Source organism: Macaca mulatta, chromosome 5, assembly GCF_049350105.2.
Source record: "Macaca mulatta isolate MMU2019108-1 chromosome 5, T2T-MMU8v2.0, whole genome shotgun sequence".
Classification (NCBI taxonomy): Eukaryota; Metazoa; Chordata; class Mammalia; order Primates; family Cercopithecidae; genus Macaca; species Macaca mulatta.
In genome coordinates this window covers 31459018-31485267 of record NC_133410.1, presented here as the reverse complement: position 1 = coordinate 31485267, position 26250 = coordinate 31459018, and positions in this window count along the sequence as shown.

Here is a 26250-nt window from a genome sequence, read left to right as displayed (position 1 = left end):
AAGAGATAGAATGGGACTCTGTAAAGAGATTGAGGAAAGATGAGACTTAAAATTTGATTTTTAGAAGGAAAGTTTTTATGGCACAGTGACATGGGTCAGTAGAAAGGTGAACTTGCAAAGAAAGGAAAATAGACAAAAGTTGTAAGAAAATAAATTTGGGAAGGAAACATAATTACTGAATTTCTTTTGTTACCATATTTTAGGCTAATAGAGATGAGAAATATTATCAGTGAAATGTTCTAAAAGAGTAGAGAATCAGGAAATACTTTGTTCTAGTTATAGCCTGAGGTCTTCACTTAGGTTTTTCAAATAGAGTGTTGGTAAGAAATTACTCATTGCTTCTAAATATTATAGTAATAAAACCATTTCATTTTAATTATATGTTAATGGACTTATATTTCATTAGGTTTGGAGTTTATTGAGAACACACTTTATCTCAGGATCACAAACATCCTTATTTAGTGCTTACCACTGGGAATGTTTAAAGACTAAACTGTAGGTTCTAAGTAAAGCTTTATTAAATAAAATAAATGAATAAAAATTATTATATGTCCATATGTTCATTCAAAAAGTATTATTAATCAACTAGTACACATTGTTTTATGCTTAAAGTAGTAAACCAATGTTTTCATATCCTCTCTTTATCTATTGCCATACAGCTGTGATACAAGAATTTTTCAACATTTATATTAGGTTGATATGAAAGTAATTGAGATTTTTTAAAGTAATGGCAAAAACCGAAATTACTTTTGCGCCATTCCAATGTTAATTTTTCATTCCATGTACTATAATCAAGTAGATGTTGAAAATGTGCCATGTTTTCAGAAAACAATATTTCAAAAACACCAATATTTTTTGTTTTGTATTTTGACAGATTTGTTTATCCTATCTCCTATATATAAATGCATAAGCACATGTATATATAATATATATGTAAATATACATATTTCTCATGTGAAAGAGTACTTTCATCATACATAAATGTAATTCGAAAAAGAAAAAAATACTTTTATTTTCTTTTATGTTTGCATACTAAAATGTTAGAATTTATCTAATTAGTATAACATTTTCTTCCTATAAGAGGAAAGAGACAGAGAGATATCAGAATGATGTTGTCTCATAATTTTTAAAATAATAAATTGGTATTTAAAATATTTGGATATAAAGACAATCTAAAATTTCTTATGTATTGTTAGCAATTTATACCCTGCACTTAATATGTGTCAGATAGGATTTTTTATACAGGCAAAACTACAAAAATGTAAAACGTTTTGGCATTGAAAATCTTCCCAATATATACTTGTGAATTTTACCAATAATTTTTTTAATGCTGTTAACATGGGTACACTACAAGTGAGCCACTTTTGTATTTTCCTGCAAATCCATGTATTTTCTCTTTTTGACAGGATCTGATATAGATGGATTCTGTATAATGTTCAGAACATTTTGTATGTTTAAACATTAAAAATTGAGATTACTATCTTCATCTTGTCAAGTAGAGTAATCAAATGGAGTAGGCTGGAACTTAGAAACTGTTTTAATTGATTAGAGGAACATAGATTTCCCTGTTTAATGACATGACACTGGTAAAGTTTAAGGGCTATAAATTTGTAACCGATTGGAGGAAAACATTCCCATGGAGCGTTGACCACTGGCAAAATACTCTGCATCAGGAGATCAGCCAGAAAAATATTGTAGCTGCACCTTAAAATGGACTATATAATTTTATGACCAGCGTAACATGTGTAGCTATGAAAGCTAAAATAATGAAGGACGATATAAAAAGTGGTAATTAAACATCACACTTCAGTGCATTAACCATTTATCTGCAGGAGCAAGAGATATGCATCTTCTTTTTAATTGACTCATAAAAAATTATGCTTGAGTTGTGATGCTTTAGTAGTCTCTTCTTTACTTTTCTGTTGCTGAAACATCATTTGTAGCTTTCTTCTGGCTTAGTTTGCAAACGTCTTTAGAAGGACATGTTATGTATACCAACACTTAGCACAATGTAGGTACTCAGGCAATCTGTGCTCATTCCAGGTTTCACATCACAGCAGCTTGAGGACATAAAATGGTCTACAATATGACATATAACTCCGGTTTCTCTAGTTTTTGCCTCTATCCCTGTTATAAGACTTTTGATCACTCTCACACTCTCACATAATTTTCTTTTTCTGGAAGCAGCAAGTAAGGATAAAGTCATGATAAAACTCATGACCAAGCTTAGGAAGCTGTCTCTTAAGTGTTCCAAATGTGTAAAACCTCTAGGGCTTTTGTTGTTTACAGCCTTTCTCTTTTGCCTTCCTTATTTTGACTTTTGGGTTTTCCCAAGCTCATTTCATCTTACCTCCTATCACTACCACTCCCAACCCAAACACTCATCAAATCAACTCATGTGCATTTAAATGATAGAAAGTACTGTATACTTATATCCTGGTCCTATTAGATGAAGTTGCTAAACATTCTTAAAACATTGTTTCAGATAATTATTTAAAAATGATGATTTGTAAAAAAACTTGCTTATAACCTTTAAGGCTCAAGTTATGTAAACCAAAGGGGAAAGTAGTCCATTATTTTGAAATATTGTGAAAGTAGTCTGACATTAGTGAAGTTGATCCAACTGCTTGGCCTTTCATAAACCTCTATTTATTTTATGTAACTTTGTATTTCAGGAGGACCTGACAAATCATCCAGTATGATGGTACATCCAGTTCATAAAAGCAAAATCAAACAAGGTAAAAATAGACAATATGTGAAAGTTTAATAAGCAATAGACTAGCTAGACTATATCTCTTTTGCTCCACTAAGTTGCCTTCTGCAATTAGTTTGTATTCTCCCTTGTGACTGTTCATATTCCCATAATATTTTATAACAATAACTTTTATTTTCTAAATGCTACATATACGTTAGAAGCTGGTGTTGATTGTTTATCAGCTCCAACCCAATTAATTGTCACATGCATTTACATAATTAGTGAAATTACTTCTCTTTATAGGCAAAGTAATTGAAGCAAAAAAAGATAAGTATCCAGGTCAAGGATACCCAGCTACTTTATGTTAGATCTGGGTTTAACCCACACAGACTGGGCTCAAAAGTTCTTACTGTTAGTCACTGTGCTTTACAAACTTCTACTCATACTAATTTTACTGTAGTACAACTTATGTACAGACACCAATATCACAGAATAGACTTTGAGCTCCTTAATGGAAGAAACTACACCTTATCCAACTTTATGCCCATGGTCCATCACAGGTCCTCACATATAAAGCCAATTTAGTTCACCATGCCCCAGTCAAATCATCTGTAAAGTGAGGAATAATAAAAAACCATGCTATACAGAACAAAGGGAAAGGTAAGAGAAAAGAGAGTAAGAATGGGCACAAAACATCAGCAGGTATCTGAATGTGGAAATTTTGGAAAACTATCCTTTTGATTTTGCTACATAATGAAATATTGCCATGAGATTTCTATGGATTACAGAGAAAGTCCCTTTCTCTGGAAAATTCACACATGAAAGCATAAAAAAGAAAGAGTTTGAAGTATGAACTCTGTCTGCCACCCAACATGGTTCCATTTTGACATCATTATTTCCAGATCTTGAGAATTGAAGAGACAGAGAGTAGAAAGGAGAGAGAAAGGGGAAGAGGAGAACTGATATGTATTAACTTATAATCAATGAGAGCATAAGAACTTGGTATGGACTAGGCAATAGCCAGTTAATGTTTGCATATTAGACTTTCGATCGGTGGTCTCTAAAATAGGGATTACATGACTACTTGGGGTGCAGAAGAGGTTTTAGAAATTCTATTTATGTCTACATTTATAGTTACAGTTGTTTAATTTAAGACATAAAATAGAAAATACACTTTGCCTACATTTACTGTCTGAATTTTTTTAAATGAGCTTATAGTAAATGAAAGTAAATTTTAGATTAAAATTAAAAATACATGTTCATCCTGCAAGCATTTCAAGTGTGAGATGTTCTGAGTTTTATGGTATATAGCCCTTATACAAATGGAACTTGGTAATAGATTACAAGATAATTATTGGGTTCTATTGTTTTCACTTATGATAAAGGAATAATATACCATTCAGATTAAACAAAATCAAAGGAAATTATAGAAATAAAATGACTTTTTAAGTCTAGAATTTTATGATTATGTCACTGTCAGTAATATAGTATCCTGGAGTACATAGGACTCTATCAACTTAGGGAACAAATAATGTCTTAGATGGTGAATTGAAGGCTAAAGTGGAAAAGGAAATACAAATTCTTAAAAACAATACATTCTTTGTTACCTATGAACTATAGCAAACTAGGGAAACTGTCATCAGCAATATGCTCTGGAGATAACCTTTCATCACTCCTCAGGATCACATGAACTTTGAAAATGTCAAGGAACAAGTACTATAGCCTTTTCAGAACAGAGTTTGGGTTCCTGTAGTCATTCCAGGAAGAGTTTTTAAGAAATCATTGCTATGTTTTTCAACACATGCTGTTAGAATATGAAACTGGATTTCTCTTTTGAACAGCTATGCAGTTGAAAGACTTTCCTAGACAACATATTAAACTTTCTTTCTGCCCTGTTAAATTTAAGGAAGTATAATATTGTATATAAAATAGCCAAGAATTTAATTATCTTGAGAAAGCAATACTATGCTGAAAAAGAATTTAAAATTGATTCTCACTTATAACTTGGTTGATTCAGGGAGCAAAAGAGATTCTATCTTTCTAAAGATATCTCCATATAAAATATGGTTATTTGCATACTTCATCCTCACCTCATTTTCAAATATTTATAACAGAACACAAAATAGGAAATGAATCTTTGATAATAGTTTGTTTTGCTTGATGGAACTGCTACCTTAAAGTCAAAGTAAATGAACATTATTTTTATTATTATTATTATTATTACTGAAAACTGCTTTGTGCCTTTGTGTAGTGACACCATAAAGAATACAGTGGGCTATTACCACAACAATTCTGCGATAGCAGAGTTAATGTCCTATAGCAGAGTTTCATACAACAGTTTTGGCATAAAGTATTTTTATCTGTCAAACTATTTATAGCAATAACCTAATCATAAGTTTCTATCATACTCCACTTATGATGTAGTTTTTAAAGATGAAATCCAAAATGAAAATACACTATAATACATAAAACTGCATCATTATTATGAAACTAACACCCAATACATTGAAAATGGGCTTGAACGAATGATTTCAGAAATATACAATGATGGATGATGTTATAATAAAGTTTATCCTTTCTGATATCTTCACATGACTGTTTCTATAGTGGATGCTCACCCAAGAAGAGAGCACCTAGTGACTACATCAAGTTGAGGCAGCTGACATTCTCAAGGTAGACAAGCTTCTTCTCCATAGGTTCTTGTGTAGTCAACATGTATTTAATAAGCATATTTGCTATGAGTTAACAATAGAAACAATTTTCAGATGCATGTTATGTAATAGTGGGAGACACTGTTAGTAGAATCGACAGGAACAGTTATTGAGGCAAGGAGTCTACTGTGACCTCAATCAAATTTCCTGGTAGGATCTTTCAGGTCAGTGGTTTCCAATGTCACAGTCTTTGAGTGACAATTTTTGTTTCTAAATTACTTGAATGAAGATGAGTTGGGAAGAGGGTCTAATAAGCTGAGACTCTAGTGTCTATTTCAGGGAGGGCAGACTGCCAGTTTTTAAGGGCCAGCTAGTACCTGAGATCTGTTTCCATTCTGTGAAAGCTCTGTTGGCCACATTCTCCTCATCAATAACTAAGGAAGATGGAGATGGAAGTTGGCCTGATTTCTAAAGGAAATCACTCTACAAGCTGTATCAGGACTGGCACTTTGGGAATTCTGCTTGAGGCAAAATGCTTTGGAAAGGAATATCTCTGTTAACTCTGGTTTCCAAAGTTTCATTCTTACAAAACAGAAAAATAAGTGACACAACAGAAAGCATGAACTGGCAGATAAAACTTGTATAAGGGAAGGTGACTTTATGAAATCACTTAGACAATCAAAATACATTGAAAAAAACCTGATGTAACTACCACCCAACATAAGAATTCACGTATTAGAAATATATTTGAAGTCCTATATGTCTCTTTCCTGAATAAATTTGTCTGCCTACCAGGAGCTGACCATTGCACTCATTTCTCTGCTTTTTCATGCATATCTTTATATTTTAATGCATACAGACAGATTTTAATGGGTTTATTTTAATATTTTTTCTAATTCATATATACTATGTGAATTTTTATAATTTAATTACATGACATCTTAATTTTAAAGTCGATTTTAAGCTTGTTTTCTTCATCCAAAATCTGTTGTATTTATTTATATTAATATTTATAGCTATAGATTTGTGTCATGTATTGTTGTTTTTCATTTTGACATTGGTTTGTTACTCCATTGCCTTAATATTCTACAGTACATATTCTACATACTGGATTGTGTTCTACTGATGTGAATTTAGTTCTCCCTACCCCAATATCTCACTCTTGTAATTTTCAATTACAAGCCTCTATGTTTATTTGTAGTTATACAATTATACATTCTACAACTGGAGTTTAAGGTGCATACATCTTTCTCTTACCTAGATCTTTCAGGAATACATTCTAAAGTACTCCAGTGAGTACTGTGTGGAGGAGACTTAGAACTGGTGGATGACCTATTATTTATTGCAGGCATAGATGAGGGTTTCAGCTGAGTTTTGTTTATCTGAAAGCAGATATGTAAATCTGTAACTAAACTGAAAATAACCTTCCTACAAAATTCTGCCTTTAAGTGCACTTACCTTTCAAAGTATTACTTACCAACATCTAGAAGATATTTCTAATTAAAATCAAGTAACATTTACTTTCATCACCACTAATATTATAATCTGACGAAATCCAGAATGTACTAGCAATTGATTACATGTCCATTTATTAGCATTATTTTGTGTCTTGAATGTTAAATTATTTAAATTTGCCAAAGAATCTTAATCAGACATAAACAAAAATCTAAAATTGTTAAATTGCTAGTCACATGAGAAATGCTTTTCAGTATGGATTTTCCACTGTTTCCAACACATTTGTGCTTGCATTTATGTTTAAAAAATGTTTTCTCTGCCCTGATCCCATTGGACATAATTAATTAAACAAATCCAATTTTGGAAAATTAATATGTCTTTTAAAGGAATTGAGATTACACTTCTAGACATTTAACTTGCAAATTTTCCCTTTTGAAAAATGATATTAAAATTATATGGAAAATGTAGCACTAAGCACTTTTGTTCTGTACATGTCATGACAAATATTAGCATTGTGTACTCTCAGCATAAATAGAGTTGACAAATTGTCAGAACTCATAAATGCGTAGAGTTAAATAAGTTTCTTCGAATTTAGTCCCTATCCCCCTTGAAAATGTTTTTTTTTTTTTTCTTGAAGTACTAATAAGCACAGGTAGAGGTGCAGTGTTCATAGCAATGATTAACAAAAGTAATACTGAGTCATTGTAATCAGATAATTTTATCTTTTGAAGACTATTGCTAATTTGATTTTCTTGATATTTTTGTCATTTACTCAAATATCATAGAGCAATTGACACTAACAAATCAAAGAATTACAGATACAGTAATGCTTGCCTTTTATTTATGTCAATCTATCTATACTAATATTTGTACAGACAAAGAAACAATCAGATTTTCCTAATTTCTGTTAAACTATCTTGAGGAATTCAAACATCTCGACTTGAAAAAATTTACTGCATTATGCATTTAAATGTTATTGTCTCTGTATCTCAACATTAAAGTATGTGTTGAGTTTCTAAAGTGCTGTCAAGTAAATTTTAAACAGAACTGAAATAAATGATCACATACCCAGTGATAGGCAAAATAATCATCCCCAAAGATGACTTCATTCTACTCCCTGGAATATGTGAATCTGTTAGTTTACATGACAGGGGAAAATGATTAAAGGATACAGATAATGCTAAAGTTGCTAATCAGCTGACCTTAAAATGGGGAGATTATCCTGGAATATTCCAGCGGGACCAACATAACGATGGTCCGTAAAAGTGGAAGTGGCAGGCAGAAATGGAAGGCCAGAGAGATTGCAACATGAAAGGAACTCTGCCTGACATTGCTGGCTTTGGAAATAGAGAAAGATGGGCCTTAAGCCCAGGATTGTGAGCAGCCTCTAAAAACTGGAAAAGGCAGAGAAATTGATTATCTCCTAGACACCAAGAAGGAATTTCAGAGCTTCTCACACCTTGAATTGAGTTTCATGAGATACATTATGGACTTTTGACTTCCAAAATTTTTAAAAATAAATAAATTTCTATTGTATAATCCACAAAATTTTGTAATTTTTCCTAGTAGCAATAGGAACATAATACATATATCTGAGGACATTTAAAGTTTTTATGCATGGCATTTTTGATATTGTAATGTATGACATGCAGTCTACAAATATTTCATAGTATGGAACATGTATGAGGAAACTTCATAAAGCCTGTAGAAAAAAATATAATTAAAATATAAAAGTTAAAATCTAAATGCTATTTCTCAACATAAACTGCTCTATCAAGTTCAAGACCTTTTACAGGTAGTGATACCAGCCATTTGATGCATCCCTGAAGAACTGAGGGTCCTGGGAATTTACCACATCAATGCAGTTATTTTTGCAATATTAAATGTAAAAAATATTGGTGCCCTTTATAGATTTTTCAAGCTCAGGAAAGAAAACAAGTCAGAAAGAGCCAAATTTACACTATAAGGTGAATATCTGATGATTTTCCATAGAAATTCTCATAAAATTGCCCTTGTTTGAGGAAGCAGATGAGCAGGAACATTGCCATGGTGGAGAAGGGCTCTCTGGTGAAACTTTCCTGGGTATTTATTTGGCTAAAGCTTTGGTTAACTTTCTTAAAACACTCTCATAATAAACAGATATTATTGTTCTTTAGCCTTCCACAAAGTCAGTGAGCAAAATGCCTTGAACATTCCAACAGTCACCATGACTTTTGCTCATGACTGGTCTGCTTTTGCTTTGACTTGATAATGCCCACCTCTTGGTAGCCAATTATTATTTTAGAGAGACAGTGTAATAAGTGCCTGACCATCACCTCATGGTTACCTGACATCCCTGGTGGGGAGTGAGGGTGGAGCCCTCTCCTGCCCTGCCCATGCCTGACTGGCTAGCTACCTACTATAATGTAAGAAGTAAGGTCATTAATGCTTAAATATTCAAGTAATCTTGGTATATCTAAAATATTCTAATTCAATCACCACTGGTTTCTGTGTAATCAGTTCACAAGAGATAAGTATCTATTGCTTATTTTGATCTGAAGATCCCAGCTCACTCAAACTGGGTAACTGTTGTGTTCTCACTGCGCTTCCTGTAACAATGTACCTGTTTGACCAAGTGGTGATGGGTGTATCTCTAAGACTAAGACTAGAAACTACAAACCAAAAATTGATCTTAAGGAGATTAAGCAACGAAGTGTCCTGTAACAAAAACAATGTCGTTATGATAAAATGTAACTGAGACAAACGAAATTCTGAAATATTTCGTCTTATTTAGGTCTATTAAATAAAAAGTAAAAACACAGAGCTGGTGAATTCCATGGCTTTAAAAAAATCATTCCGAATCAGGAGCATCTCATCAAATTTGTTGAAGAAAAAGCCACATTAATCAAGGATGGTGGTAAGGAAAGAGTGAAGTCAGCAGACTTAGGTTGTAGACCAGTAATGACTACACATTTCAAAGAAAGGTCTGTCTTCAGGATTGGCCTTTGGCTGGCTCCTGGGAAGTAACCTCTGAGTTTCTGGAATATTCTGCGTGATAAGAGTGATTTTTTATACGATTGAGGCTTTGGGACGTGCTCTACAAATTTGACCAGGTAAGTTTAGCCTAACAGTATAATTTATGATGAATGAATGATTTTGCTTTGGGAGTCTAGGGTAGGCTGGAGTCTGAGAAAGAAATTTAATTACATGGGTACTCTATGCTGATTCCCAATTATATACTGAACCCCAACAAAACCATAGCTGGCAACACTTCACATGTGTTATGAAATATTTTTGCTGGAAGAATTAAGTGCATACCTGTATGACTCCACTGGTTGGGCATACCTGAAAGCCTTTACCTGGTTTCTGCTGGACTTCACCCATACACCTTTTCTTTTTGCTGATTTTAAGCTACATCCTTTGTTGTAATAAAACATAATCGTGAAAACAACAGCTATTCTGAATTTGACAGGTCTTTCCAGTAAATCATTGACTCTGAAAGTGGTCTTAGGAACCAACATAGATGGAAAAGAAGAATATTATAGTAGAATTTATATTAATTTTTCATCGTATAAATAAAATTTATCTTGCTTAATGAAAGTCCTAGGCCTCATTTGCTATTTCCATGAAAATTCCTAACACCATTTAAGTCCACTTTATTAAAATAAATTTAATAAACATTTCAGGACAGTGATTTTTTTTCCCTAATTCTGTGTGTTATATAAAGGGTGAAAACAATCATGTTTACACAAAAAGAAAATTGTTCTGGTTGCAACCGGCCAGGCCCGTTGTTGTGATCAGTAAATGAGTTTATTAAGACAATCATAGGTAAAGAAAGGCAGATTTGTTAGAGAAGGTATGAGGATACATTGCAAGGGTACAGGCACCACACAGCCGAGGAGGAGCTGTCTGTCAAAATACAGAGGCTGGAGGGAAATTTTATAGAATCATATTGGAGGGACTCCATGCAGATAGGGTGTGCAGATAAGATTGTGCTGCTGAGACTCTGTGCCAGAACGAGGTATTTGGAAACAGATTGTCATGCTAGTGGGTGGTCTATGATTAGCTGTCTTTCAGAACAATTGCTTTCTCCCACCTGGGACCCTTTCCTCGTTGTTGCTTACTTTCCAGGACTCCACATCCCACAGCAGTCCGGCAGAATGACAATGACAAATCTTTGGCATTCAGGTGGAGGTCTCATCTTCCAACTACTTTCTGTTGTCCTGGGGCAAAGAGTTGACCCTACCTATCCTTGTTGGTATCTCAGGAGACCCTGGGAGTCATTTTCTCAGACTGTGGGACTTAGGATATTGGATCTCACTACAGGAAGGAACTCATCAGAGAGAGGGAGTATGTCAGGGTGAAACTGGTGTCTGGCTGAATCCAGAGGAGATCCATGAAGGTAGCAGGCATCTTTGGGAAGAGACTTTTATCCCATTTGCAGCATCATTTGAAGATGAAACTGCTGAATTATAGAAGACATAAATTTGACAACTAAGTCCAACATGTGAGGGCCAAAAGGAAGGAATAATAAATTACCTGTTAGTGACCCCAAGAATAAGAGCAACCAGGAAAACCATCTCCAAGTAGATGTCTATGAAGACCATCCCTGTGATGCTTTTTCCTCAATTTCAGCAGCTTGGCCCCTGAGCTTTTGGACATGGTCCCATAGTATTCCTGGTTGATTAGCATAAACACAGCATTCTTCTTCAAGGGTAAAACAAATGCTTCTTTGGGCTTCCATAAGCAGATTTAGGCCCCAGCAGTTTTAGAGAGCAACTGCTGTTAGGGAGTTGATCTGATCATAGAGTACTTCTACAGTGTTGGAGATGCATTTGACCTCAGTGGTGAGCTCGATTGAGAGGGTTTAATTAAGTATGAGCTGCAAGGTTCATGATAAGCATGGGCTGCAAGTTTCATGTTTGTACATAATCCAGTATCAACCCATAGGCCAAAGCAATCAGATGGATTGCCTGTTCTGCCCTGCTAGAACTGTAAAGCAAGATTGGGAGCGATTGATTAGAAGGAGCAATTTGGATGTCAAGGGCAAAGTAAACTAGTGTACAAGTTCCCGTCCAGTTGGCTGGATGACAAATAGATGCATTTGATCTGCAGAGGAAGAAAGTTCACTCAGATTTAAAGCAAGAGGTTAGATTTAGAGTGAAGAAATGGAGTGTGTTCCGGCCTTTTGACCCAAAGAAGAAATACTAAGTAGCTAACATAGTAGTTGTAAGAGCCTGTAAGGTTAGGATGTTGAAGTTTGCATTTGGGTGGGCTTTCTTTTTCTTAGAAAAAAGTGAAAGAATTGAGTGTCTACAGACATCCAAGATTTTAGATTGCTGAGTGTGAAAATTTGCAGGCAAATATTAGGAGACTGTGTGACCTTGCAATTTTGCCATGAAGTTAGGTCAAGACAAGTGTCTGTAAAGTACCCTGTGCTGAAGTGAGAGTTCATATTTTGAAGATTTGGGGCATTGAGGTTGTCTGAACCTGACATTCTAACTAGTACCAAATTATGTTTTTCCCACAGATGCCAGTGTTTAGAGGCATGGAGACAATTCCCATGCCACCACGTCAAGGGTTTCTGATAAATAAGCAATTGGCCAATGGGAGAGTCCCAATGGCTGCGTGAGGACTCCAAGGATGATACCCCTTCTCTCATGTAAAAACAAGTAAAAAGGCTTTCTGAGATATAGCAAGGCCAGGGTCCGGGGTGGTGGTGAGTGCTTGTTTGAGGATTTTCAGGGCACTGTCCATTCAAGGTTTTAATGTAAGATTTCCTTCTCTAGTCCTTGTAGTTCCATATAGAGAAGTTTTGTGATAAGTCCAAACTAGGATGTACAAGTGTGACAGAAGCATACTATTCCCAGAAAGGACCGCAGCTGCTGTTTAGTGAATGGAATGTACATGTTATAAGAAGATACGATTTTTGTGGTGGTCTGAGAGACTCTTGGACTCTGGGGTTAATGTTAGTCCCCAGAATTGAACCTCCTGAGGGGACATTGGAACACTGGAAGAAGAAGCTTTATAATCACAGCAGGTCAGCCTCCGAAGTGTTTCAGCAATGTTCAGGTCTGAGGCATTTTCTATTGGACAGCAAATAAGCAGGCTATCAACATATTGAAGCAGGGATCTACTGAGGGAGAGTTGAAAGCTGGACAGATCTTTGGAGACAGCTTCTCCAGACGGGTGTGAGCTATCTCTAAATCCCTGAGGGAGGGCTGCCCAGCTTAATTGTTGGAAAACATGAGTGGAAGGGTCTAACTATTCAAAGGCAAATAAAAATTGAGTCTTGGTGTACCAGAATGCAAAAAAAGGGTATCTTTTAGATATAATATGGTGAGCCAAGAAGTGCCAGAAGGAATTTGCCCCAGTAGGGTGTAAGAATTGGGAACAATGGGATGTATTGAGATTACTGCTTTGTTGACAGCCCTCAGGTCTTGTATCATCCTATGGGTACTATCAGACCTTTTGACTGTCAAGATGGGTGTGTTACATTGTGAGTTACAAGGATGCAGCAATTCTGTGGCCAGAAATTTTTTCTATTAGGGGCTATGAGTTTATATGAGCTTCAGGCTTTAGAGAATATTGGAGCTTCCTAGGGAACGAGTTGGGATTTTTAAGGTGAATTTTTTATAGGATCTGTGACAAATGAAAGTCCTGGAGTCAAAGTGTTCCATATCTCTGGAGTAACTTGTATAATGGAAGGTTTTATTACTTTTAAGCTTTTTGTTTCAGGGGCTAGTAAAGCTAATAACAGACAAACAAGCTCACACACTTGAAGGCTGGTTTGGAGCTTTGTCATTGTGTCCCTCTCAAGTAGTGGGATTGGGCAACTTGGCAAGACAAGGAAAGAATGAGTGAAAATATTTTTCTCAAAGGTACTTACTAAAGGAGAAGTAAGTCACATCTGTTTTGGCTGACATTCTATGCCAGTGAGGGAGATCGGGGATCAAAAAGTAGTCTGGGAAACTAATTAGGGCAGAGTAATCTGCTTTTGTGTTGATCAATAACTTAGTTCTTCTTGCCATGTCTACACTTCAGCCATAGTGATGAAAAATGCAGAAAGCTGGATGGCCTCTGGGTCCTGTCAATTCCTGAGGCAGAGAGGCTCTCTTTGAGGTTCATCCCTTTTTCCTTTGTGTTCCCATCGGTTCCCTTACAGTCAAGGAACAGAGTTAAAGGCATTTGTCTTTGCTCTTCTCCCATGTTGGCCCACAATTGACATTGCTGGTAAACGGGTGACTTTCCCACATGAGAGAGGGACAGTCTTGTTTCCAGTGCTCAACTTGTTTGCAGTGTGGGCAGGGACCAGGGTTGTCACTAGGGACCCAGTGATGGCTGAGGAGGGTTTCAGCAGTGTCGGCTAATGTGCTCTGATAACAGAGATAGCAAAGGGGGGATCCCTTGGTGGCCTCTGGGCCACCTTCCAATGGCTGGCCTGAGGCCCTTAATATAGGCAAGGAATTGATGATAGTGGTGTGGCCATATAGTGGGCCAGCCACCTATCTCTTTCTCATTCCTTCATATCCCATTTGATTCTCAAGACCTCCTCTCAGTAATTGAAGACCTTGAAGGCCTTCCCCAGCAATGTGGGGAAAAGAGTCTGTGGTTTCTGATCTAACTTTTGGAGTTTACATCTAATATCTGGGGATGCCTCATTGATGAAATAAAAAGCCAAGATGGCAAGGCCTTCTGGGCTCTTGTGGTCTGTGTTAATATATTTTCTCATGGTCTCAGACAGCCGGGAATGAAATAGACTGGGTTTTTATTTGACACTTGCGCTATTTCACTTAGTTTGGAACAACTTATAGTGACTTTTCTCATGGCCTCAATCAGGTAAGTGGTCATGTGATTATAATGTTCTCTGCCATGGTCTCTTGATAAACCAACCTTTAGGATTAATGCCAGGCACTGAAGTTCTCCCAGGATCAGAATCCTGGAGGTTTCAGGCATGCACCTCATCTGCCCATCTTTGAGTAAGAGACCAAATGCAAGATTTTTCCTCATGAGTGCAACAGGTGGTGAAAATAATATAGATGTCATCCTGTCAAGTGAGGTTGAAGGAAACAGTAATTCCCCTCAATTCCTTCATGTAGCGAGGAGGGTCCTGACTGAAAGAGACAAGCTTAGTTTCTATTTGGGAAAGATTAGACATTGGAAAAGGACAAGGACTCTGATGGTTCCTAGATCCCCATTTTCCACCTCCCAGAGCAGCAGAACTTTTTCAGGAGTGGAAATGGGATCACATACTGACCTAGTATGTGAAGGGGAGAAGGGTCCTTAATGAGAAGGAGGCACTAGAAAACCACATCCAAGGGTGGGGTGTTTCAGAGAAGGTGAGGGAGAAGGAGCAGATGAAGTAGGTGTAATTGAATGTGAAGGTGGTTTGTTAGGGGCAGAGGTGTGGCCTTAACTGATTCATCTGCTTAGGGAGAATGAGAGAGAGAGTAAAATAGGGTCGTCCAAAATATCAGAAGAGTCAATGGGGCCAGATAATCTAACGAAGCACATTTGACAGGTCTGTTGCAGGTCAGGGTCCCAAGAGGGAATCATGAAAGCCTGGACAAAGGAAACTTCAGACCATATGGAGGAATTATGACAAAAGAGACAAAGCTGTGAAATAGTGTTGGGGGCATGGGTCCCTCCTGGAAGCTGGGAGGATTCCTGATCTGGAATTTTATAAGGTGGCCATGCTGTATTACACAAAGGAATTAGATGTTTCTTTTTGAGAGTTTGAGGGTCAAATTGTTCCCTATGCTTTAAAATGAAGCTCAGAAGCAAGTCTGAGGGAATGGAGGGGTATTGTCCCATGATGGAACCAGGAAAAATAATGTCTGGAGGGGCACAAACCACAACTTTTATTGGGGCATCCCGCCAAGGGAAAAGGGTTCCACTCACGTCCACTGAGGGACTCCAAGATGCACTTTCCAAAGGGAAGTCCCACCTAGTGCCCCGATCTCTGAGCGCTAGGGCCTTCCACTGGATGAACACTAGGTGAGCAACCCCAGCTCAGCCCAGGTGTGAATTATGCAGGGTTCTCCATCCAAGTGTGAGGGGAAAAAGTTAAGGGAAGACTCACTGTCCCAGTGATGTTTGGAATCACCTGGGTTAAGACGTTGGGAGCAGCATGCCTGGTTGTCTTCATGGGAGAGTTTAGAGTGAGAAAGATGGGTCTGAGTTTCCCAAAACGTGTTTAGGTTCATCCTGGTTGAGTTTCCATTGCTAATTGCACTAGACATAGGGACTGGGGACTTTTGACCGGAAAGGGGAACTTCGTCTCTTCTGGGCAAGGCAGCCAAATGCTTTCATCCTCGGCCTTTAGGCTACACTAGAGAGTGGCTCTGGCCAGTAGCCATCAATTGCCAGAGGGACACTACAGTTTTGTCTTCTGGAAGACTGGAAGGGAAAGTGATACTCCAAACTCTCACTCAGTTGGGCGATGGTGGTCAGATATCTTTCTACTAGAAACTTCTGGTCTGCCAGGGAGTGGCCCCGGCTGGGGACCTTCAATTGTTTCTGGGCTCAGATGCATCCATGAGAGGCTGGAGTTGGAGAAGAGGAAAAGAAGAGAGTAAGAGACAGGTCCCCCAGCACTCCCTAAACTCTTCAAGCATTCCCTAAGGACTCTCCAAATGGGCCACCAAAATGTTGAAGGTGTGATTGGCTGGGACCATCATCACAGGCAGTAAAGGAATTTACCAAGACAGTCCTAGGTAAAGAAATACAGATTTATTAGAGAAAGTACAAAGATATGTTGCAAGGGTGCAACAGACAGCACAGGAGAGAAGGGACTGTCTGCCAAGAGGCAGGGGCTGAAGGGAGTTCTGTTGGGTCATACTGGAAGGGCTATGTGCAGATAAGATGTGCAAATAAGGTCATGCTATATACAGAATAAGGTATTTGGGAATAGGATGTCATGCAGGGGATTGTGATTAGCAGTCTCTGAGAACAATTGTTCTCACTAACCTGGGACCCCTTCCTCCTTGTAGTTTACTCATCTTATCGGGACTCCATCAAAATCATTAAGAACATTAAGGCAAGTGGGACTATCTGCCCTGTAGAGTATACAATTTGATATTGAATTATTTCCGCCTCCTATAGGAACATATCTTTAATCATATAATGTAAGTGGAAACTAGGGTCTCATATACATTCATATACAGAATTTCAACTAACAATAAATGTTATAGAAGTATCTTAAAGGTTGGATAGATATTAAGTAATGTGTATTGATGGTCAAGATCCATTAGAATTTTCTTCTAGTGTGTATTGATGTATTGCAGAGGTTAAAAATCTGAACGCTCTACTTCTCAGAGGCTCTTGCTGTGAGTTTTCTGAATACAATTTAGGTCTGATCAATCATATGTATTCACATTAGGTAAATGGAGAACTGAGTTAAGAAAACAAGGAGGAAGAAAATGAGGTGTCTCTTGTGTGCTCATACAAATAAGGACAGAGATAATGCACTTATGTCATCTCTGCTTTCTGACTGTTAGCGTGTTTTCTTTCCTGCTGTCAGTTGTTGTGGTAATTTTTTTTTTTTCTCTTGCATTTGAGCCTGTGATTATAGCAGAGGTGGTTTCATCTGAAAGGTAGAATCATTCCTGGAAGTGTGGCCAGAACCTTTTTAATATACTTCCAATGAGTTTTTCATCCCCCTAATACTTGATAATAAATACCTATTGGTTTAAAATTTCCGGAAAATTTATCATTGTCTGAAAGCAAACCCTAAAAGCAAGGGATTCAATATTTAGAGAATGGAAAGCAGCTTTAATGTATGCCGCTTCACAGCTTTATCTGAAAAACTCTCAAAGGAAAAAAGAGGACATCCATATTTCACAGAATTTTCATTTCAGTGTTTTCATTTTCAATGGAAACACAACCAACTGCAGTGCCAATTTACCTAATGAATTCCCACCCTACCCGAGTGAGTTCCACTCACTTAAAAGGCACAGTCAAACCTTATGCACAGTTTTGTTTCAGAAGCTCTTTATGTTTAGTTCAACAATGCAGGAAACTCAAGATAAGATGAGATTATTAACTGTTTATAGATGATTCTCTGTTGAAAGCATAAAACAGTTACACCAACATGAGAGTCACTTTAATGTGTCCACCTCAAACCATTTATTTCCTCACCTCTGTCAGGATCTCTGGAGAGCATCAGCATGGATACATAACAGATCCATCCCATTTTCTGTAGTCGACAACAAAGAAACAGCCAGGAACACATGCGGAATCACAGGGCTGCAAAACTCCTGCTATTCACTATAACTCTGCCATGCCTTAGGCACTTCCTAACCTAGAATTCCGAGTGAAGGACAACAATAACTCATAATTTTGATTCCGGTATTATAAAAATGTTAAGAGTTCATAAGGCATCTAAGTCAAGTCACATTGGTTAGGAGTACATGTCTCCAGATACTCTTATATTTGCAAAGTAATTGCATTTCTGTGTCTACGGCCTGTAAATAAAATTGAAGAGTGGTGCGAATAAAAGCATGTTGTCTTTGATAAAATTGTTTTTACAAAACAGGCACAAGAGAGGCTTGAAGGGTCCTTGCTATCTTTTAACATATTTTATAATCTTTGTTGCATAAGAAACAAACATGCCTATTTACATTCTATACTTAGATAAACATATTATTAAACTTTTATTCTGAAGATAATACACATGAAGGCTTTAAACTTTAATCTTCAATATATTTTTTAATCTCACTCATGAAGTAGGGAAATAAATACTGGGGAAACAACGGCAGTTTTATTTAACAAATAGTAAAAAATGCTAAGTGTACAAAATATAATGGTACAGTGATAGTAAATATCACTGTAATAGTCTCACCAGCTCAACGAATGTATGTAAGTTGAATAAAATGATAGTAATAAAATATTTTAAAACAGTGCTTGAACATTTAAGTTTGTGACTCTAAATAACAGGAATTAAAAAAAAAAATTGTGCATCTTCCCTGCATTGAAAATAAAGTATATGTGGAGGTATGCTCCATTCCAAATCACAATTTCATGCTCTAAAGTTTCATTCAGATATGTTTACTTTGGCTTTCTCCAACCCCCAGAATATATAAAATTATGTATTTAATTTAAAGGCAAAAGTATGGTGAGGGATTGATTAAGAGAAATAATAAAGAAGACTAAAGAAACAGAAGTAAAACAAACGATCATAAAATCTAAAATTAGGGTAACATTAAGCCTATATTTACAAAACAAATGCATGTTACATTTGTTTTGTGTCAAAGGCTGGATGAAGTAAACACTTTGACAGAGCCTGTTATTGGTTGTAGCAAATGTAGGACATGGAAAAGCCTTTCTGGTCTCCAGCAGCTGACATAGTTCAGTTCTGGTACCATCAGTTCTCACCAGAGTTACTTTAGTAACATCCCACGTAAAATCACTGTTTCTAATTTACGACCCCATCCCTCCAAGACCCAAACCAAAACAACATTTCTCCATTCTATTACAGTGCTCCCTTTTAAAAATAAACAGAGACAACAGATGATTTCATCAGCCTGCATTTAAAAAAATTTTTTTTTCTATGGAACCCCTGAGTCTGGAGTATATAGTGTCATCGTGTTACTTCATTATATAACAGAGGTTGTCATTTAATCCCAGCCTCTTTTCACAATGCCTTCCCACAGGTAGAGTTTTGCCTTCCTGCTCCTACAGCAGATTATACTTTCTTCAATTGGAGAATTTGTAAGATAAGATTTATACCATACTATATATGCCTGTCATCCTAAGATCAGTGTCTCACTTTTATTTGCATCCCCTTAGTCTGATTTAGAGAAGCATTTCAAGAAAATATTAAAGGGCAAAATTAAAAATACTCTCTCCAACATAATTTTTTTTCTCTACCACATATTTTTTTTATTTTCTCTACCACATATGTTTTTCTCTACCACATATGTTTTTTTGTCTCTACCACATGTGTTTTTTAATTTTCCATCACATAGCAGCCACAATGGTAATATTCTCATGTAGAACAACAACTCCCACAACAACAAAACAACTAAACAAAATTTGTTTGGTCCCTGTTAGCTTTTACCCCTAATAGCCAAAGCTCTTTTTTTTTTTCTCCTTTCGACAAAGTCCCTCATAAAATTATCTATATTTGATACCAAATTCTTTTCTACCAAATATTTCCTAAACCTACCAACCAGGACTCCATGCCTACCATTCCAGAACTGCCCTTTTCAAGATCACGAATGACCATCCTGTGACTAAATCCATTTGGCAGTCATCCATCCTCATCTTGCCTCCTTATTGCATTTTCCTTCTTGTTTAATACACATTATTCTCATGACTTCCTGGAAAACTGTTTTCTTAATTTTTCCTTAGATTCACTGATACTTCTGATGGCAGTGATGGCCCATCTAGAGCAAGCTGCTGCAAAGATGCCAGTGGAGGAGGCGTGGCCAGGGCTGTGCCCTCTACAGAGCCCATGGGAACCAGGAACAGGTGGGAACCCAACCTCCTTCCAAGTTGACAGGGCAGGAGCCATGCCCACCCTGGCACAGCAGCAGCTGCCCAGCCAGGTGTGGACTCAGGCATCCCTCTACTCTTGGGAACCCAGGGAGTCCTTCTACCTCCACAAGCTCAGAAGGGCCTGTTCCCACTGCCTGGCCTCTCCCTGCTCTAGGTGCTCATTCAGATTTGGAGCAAAGTTGAGGCCAAGCCTAGGCACCATCGTGACCCAGCCAGGTGTGTGGGAGCTCAAGGAGGTCCTGACACATCAGCCCCATGCTGTCTTGGCCCCCTCTGGACTTTGGGCACCAATAAGCATGGGAGAGGGAGACTGAGGGGGTGTTGAGGGTGGCTTGGCTGGGCTTGTAGGCGCCCCTCTGCCCAAACAGCCTGGGTACCATGGACAACATATTCAATGGCAAAAGGAGGCCGACAGGCTCCTCGGTGGAAATGGGCAGGTCCCCAGTGAAGCCCCATCTTCAAGCCAGGGACAGCCTGAAGCATGGGGGCTGGCTGTCAATTCCAGGTGAAGTCAGTGGCTCAGGGTGAGAACTTGTGGTGCTTTTCCTGGGGCCACCCATGGACCAATCAGCATGCACTTCTTCTCTTCTGAATCCTATTAAATGCCCTATACTCAGTCAGACTCACAGAGACCTCAGGAATACCAGCTGCAGAAAGGACCTACCCACTGAGGGCCTCCTCTCTGCTGAGAGATGGACACTCATTGGGATGATGTGCCTATGGAAATGAGCTACCCACTTCCGGTCTCATGAGACCTGTTCTATCACTCAATGAAGTGTCTCTCCACTTTGTTCATCCTCCAGTTGTCCACATACCTCATTCTTCCTGGACATGAGACAAGAAGTTGGGACCCACCAAATGGTGGGACTGAAAGAGCTGTAACACAAACAGGACTGAAACACAAACCCCAATCACCATATTGTGGATGACAAGAGAAGAGCTGTGGCTCTTTGGGGAGCCCAGACCTAGGGGCTCCCTCCCAAGCCAGGGCTGTGACACCCTTTCTGAGGCTGTGCAGTTCCTGGCATCTCCAAGTTTCCTTGCACCACTGCATTCCCCTCATCCAGATATGGGTGCCTACGGCAGAAGCCATGTGCAGTACATATGGTCCAGCTGCAGCCTTGCACAGAGCTGGCACCTGTGGCACCACCTGGATCTGTCTGCCCTGTTGCTCTGTGCCTGGAGCCATTCTGTGCCTGGCTTGCCCTTGGCAGGTGTGGGATCTGGGTTTGTAGTACCAGCCAAGTGCAGCCTGCCAGGCCAAGTAGGTAAAACATGCCCAGGGCCCAAGCAAAACTCTGGTAAAGACGCCACTGGCCACAGAAGTTTCTGACTGGTGAAGTGACACCCCAAGTATCTTGTGACACTTCCTTCTGTTTCCTTTTGTAATTTATCCTCTTCTTTACACTGTCAGAATCCATAATAAAAGTTGTTGCGGGAAGTCAGGTACCCTGAACGGAGGGACCGGCTGAAGCCGCAGCAGAAGAACATAAATTGTGAAGATTTCATGCACGTTTATTCGTTCCCCAAATTAATACTTCTATAATTTCTTACACCTGTCTTTACTGTAATCTCTGAACATAACTTGTGAAGATTTCATGGACACTTGTCACTTCCCCAATCAATACACTTGTGTTTTCCTATGCCTGTCTTTACTTTAATCTCTTAATCTCATCATCTTCTTCCTAAACTGAGGAGGATAAATGTCGCTTCAGGACCATGTGATTGTGTCAACTGCACAAATTGTTTGTAGAGCATGTGTGTTTGAACAATATGAAATCTGGGCATCTTAAAAAAAGAACAGGATAAGAGTGATGTTCAGGGAACAAGAGAGGTAACTTTGAACTGGCCGCTGGTGAGCTGGATGGAATAGAGCTATATTTCTCCTCTTTCAAAAGCAAATAGGAGAAATATCGCGGAATTCTTTTTCTCAGCAAGGAACATTCCTGAGAAACAGAATGTGCCCTGAAGGTAGGCTTGTAGACAGCCCCTTTAGGGCATGTCGTCTTTTATGGTCGAAGCCAAAGGGATGAAATAAGCCCTCCTCTCCTGTAGCGCTCCCAGGTTTATTAGGACGAGGAAAATTCCCGCCTAATAAATTTTGGTCAGACAGGTTGTCTGCTCTCAAACCCTGTTTCCTGATAAGATGTTATCAATGACAATGCGTGCCCGAAACTTCATTAGCAATTTTAATTTCACCTCATGCGGTGGTCCTGTGATCTCGCTCTGTCTCCATTTGCTTTGTGATACTTATTATCTTGTGAAGTATGTGATCTCAGTGACCCACACCCTATTGGTATACTCCCTCCCCTTTTGAAACTTGCTAATAAAAACTTGCTAGTTTTATGGCTCGCGGAACATCACGGATCCTGCTGACATGTCATGCCTCCCCTGGACACCCAGCTTTAAATTTCTCTCTCTTGTGCTCTTTCCCTTTATTTCTCAACCCAGCCAAGACACTTAGGAAATAGAAAAGAACCCACGTTAAACATCAGGAGTAGGTTCTCCCAATAAAAAGTAACCCTTTAGAAACTGCCATTCATCAAGTTTATTAAAATACTCTTCCCTATACTACAAACATATCTGAGGGAGGTTGTATTTACTTTAATATACTTAAATACAATTGATCTGTCACAATAGTTTGAATATAGACACATATATCAAAATCTAGCTGCTTCTCTTAAGTCATGCATTATAGAGACTTGCCAAAATGTAAAGAAACACCACAGTTCTAAGTATTTCTTTTGTTTCAGAAAATAGTTATTTGATAAAAACTATTGTTGTATTAATGTTAATGGGTTTATTATTGTTACTTTTTAATCAATAAATGTATAAATATTTCTCAGGTCTATTTTCTTAATATGGTAAATATGTTTAGAAATAACCCACACAAACAATATTTTTAGGGTCCTCCATAATTTTAAAATGTAAAACAGCATGAGACTGAAAGACATAAGAAAAATTACACTATCTTAATTTATTTCCTTGTTCTCTCACTTTATCTTAGAGTTTTAAATAGCCAAAAATAACTTTATTGGTATTAGGAGAAACAGGCATAGCTCTTTAAAGCAAACTCTAAGTTTGGTATTCTAAAAGTGAATGATGCACTGGATAAAAAGGCAATTAGGAGCTCATCACTGATGGAAGATAGAAAATTAGGAATCCCTGGATGGATGTTGTAGTGTTTGTGAGGACTACAACCTGTGGTAGAGAGGAATGGGTTACTGGTGGGAGGGTATGCATTTGGTTGTTCAGTGTCACTACTGTTTGAACATTGTGGAAGTGAAGTCATAGCAACTTTTAGGATGAGGAATACTATAACTTGGAGTGATTGTAAAAGTCTTGGATCAAAAGATTCAAAATGTAAAACAGGGTAAGGAGAGCATACTCCTTCACTATGGGAGACATTGTCCTGGCAAGAACTTCCAGAAGACGGGAAAGGGGAGAGTTGGTACAGCTCTTAGAAGCATAGAAAAACTGATGACCCATGTTACACGACATAGAGAGGCAAAGGTGTCATGACAGAGTGGCTGGGGTGAGAACATAAGACTGAAAAAATGTGGGATGTTGGAATAGTTTATAAGGAAGAATATCCACCATCTGATTATGTTCTTTAAGAGGCCTGGAAGTCACTCCATGTCCCAAACAAATAACGAATGCATTCATGAGAGGGTACGAGCAATACTGAGAATCTCAATAGTGGCTCTACCATGTAGGCAATGACTAATAATCATAGACTGTATTATAAGGCAGGAATACCTACTAGCTTTGGATTGGTAGGATCCAAGAATAGCAGGCACAATGTGGCGGTACTTATTTAAGCATCAGAAGCAAGATTAATATAATGGGCAGCAAAGTTGGAATGGTAGCTGGTGGGGCTAGGGGACTGATTTATAAGAATCTGTGGAACTGCTTAATTGAAATAGGAAACTAGGGGGAAATATATAGGCAGTCAAAACATAGATAGATGATAGATACATAGACGAATAAATAGATCGATTAAAACATACATCTAGGGATATGTAGTCTGGTGAAATAAATGGAAATTCATAAACCAGTTATATTTGAAACCCATTCACTGAAAATGTGTCCCTGTGGGAAAACATCCTGCAGTATAAGAGAAAAGTTTATAGAGTATTGATTTCCTCCATTCCAAAGTGGCCTGTGTTCATCTGCTCAGGTCATCTTACATTGGGGAAAGGAAAATATGGAGTTCTTTTGAAGGGAATTGGATCCTAGGTTTCAACTGGCAAGGATATACACTGCTTCAAAGCAGCGATTAAAGATTAAAGGCATATTGAGGTTAGAAATCAATGAATACCTGGCCTGGATCCATTCTCAGTGGGTTCTCTAGGTTCATGGCACCCACTGTAGTCATTTCCTTGGTAATCAAATGTACAAAGAGAACAGACATAGCAGTCAACAGAGTTCTTACATCAATGGACCTGTGAGTAAGAAGTATTGTGGTAGAAAAGGCCAATAACAAGTCTCTAACGCTGTCACACCCAGATACAATAGTAAAGAAGAAAACTGTCATTACAGCGGAACAATTGATATCACTATAATCCTCAAAAACTTTAAAGGATGTAGGTATGGTGTTCTCTACTACATACCCATTTAATTCCCAAATGCAGTCCATGAAAAATTACAATGATCTACTTAAAATTTATCCATGTGGTAGCCTCCATTGCAGGTACCATACCTAATGTGATATCTTTACTAGAGAAGTATAGTGCTAACTTGTATATGTGATAGGCAGCTATTAATCTTATGTAGAGAGTGAATAAGAAGTAGTTTACATTTACATAGAGCCACATTTATTCATAATCATGCCACAAATCTAGGTCGATTTTCCTCTTCTCCATCATAATTTATTCTAAAATTCACTGGGCCATCTGGACATTCCACAGAACATCATATTGGTCCATAATGATGAAACCAAGTTAATCATATTTTATGATTGACACTTGGGAAGTACTTTAGTATCCTTAGTAAGATAAATATAATCTCTAGCAGGTGTGAGATAAGACCTACAAGGATTCAGAAGCCTGTACATAGGTAAAATTTAAGGATGCAATGGTTTGGGGCATACTGCGTATCTGTCCAAAGTAAAACAAAGTTATTTATATTGCCTCCTACCAAGAAAGAGGCACAGTGCTTGGGTAGAACTCTATGTATAGGAAGCAACACATACATCCCATACTTTAGAATGTAGCTCCAATGCATTTGTCATATGATAGCGAAGTAAGGAATATTATTTTGAGTGGTGTTGAGAGCAAGAAAGTCTAGAAAGCCAGTCAAGGCTGTAGTTTAAGCAGTCTTGCCACTTGATCCATATAATCTAGGAGATTTATTTAATTAGAGGTATCTGAGTTGGAAAAGGACACACTGGGGAGTCTCTGGCAAAACTCAGAAGATTCACAGCACAGACTCTTAGTGTTCTGGAGTAAGACCACGCTATCAGCACTAACACACCATTCAACTATCATCTTCTAGTATGTTACTAGGTTTTGGTAGAGATAAAGTATCTAATCATGGGACATCAATTAATCATGCATCCAGAACTGCCCACCATGAACTGGTACTGTCAGCCTCAGCCAGTGACAAGGTTGGGCAGACCCATGGGCAGTTCATCTCTAATATTGAAATGATTCATGGAGAAAATGACTCGAGCAGGTCCAGAAGGCCCAAGTAAATGGAATGAATAGATTCCATGTCTCTTATCATAGTTGTTGATACTAATAACAACTATGGTATCCGTCCATTCTGACACTGCTAATAAAGACATACCCAAAACCAGGTAATTGATAAAGGAAAGAGGTTTCATTGACTCACAGTTCTACACGGCTGGGGAGGCCTCACAATCATGGTGGAAAGCGAGGAGGAGTAAAGTTACATCTTACATGGAAGCAGACAAGAGAGAGCATGTGCAGGGGAGGTGCCTCTTATAAAACCATCAGATCTTGTGAG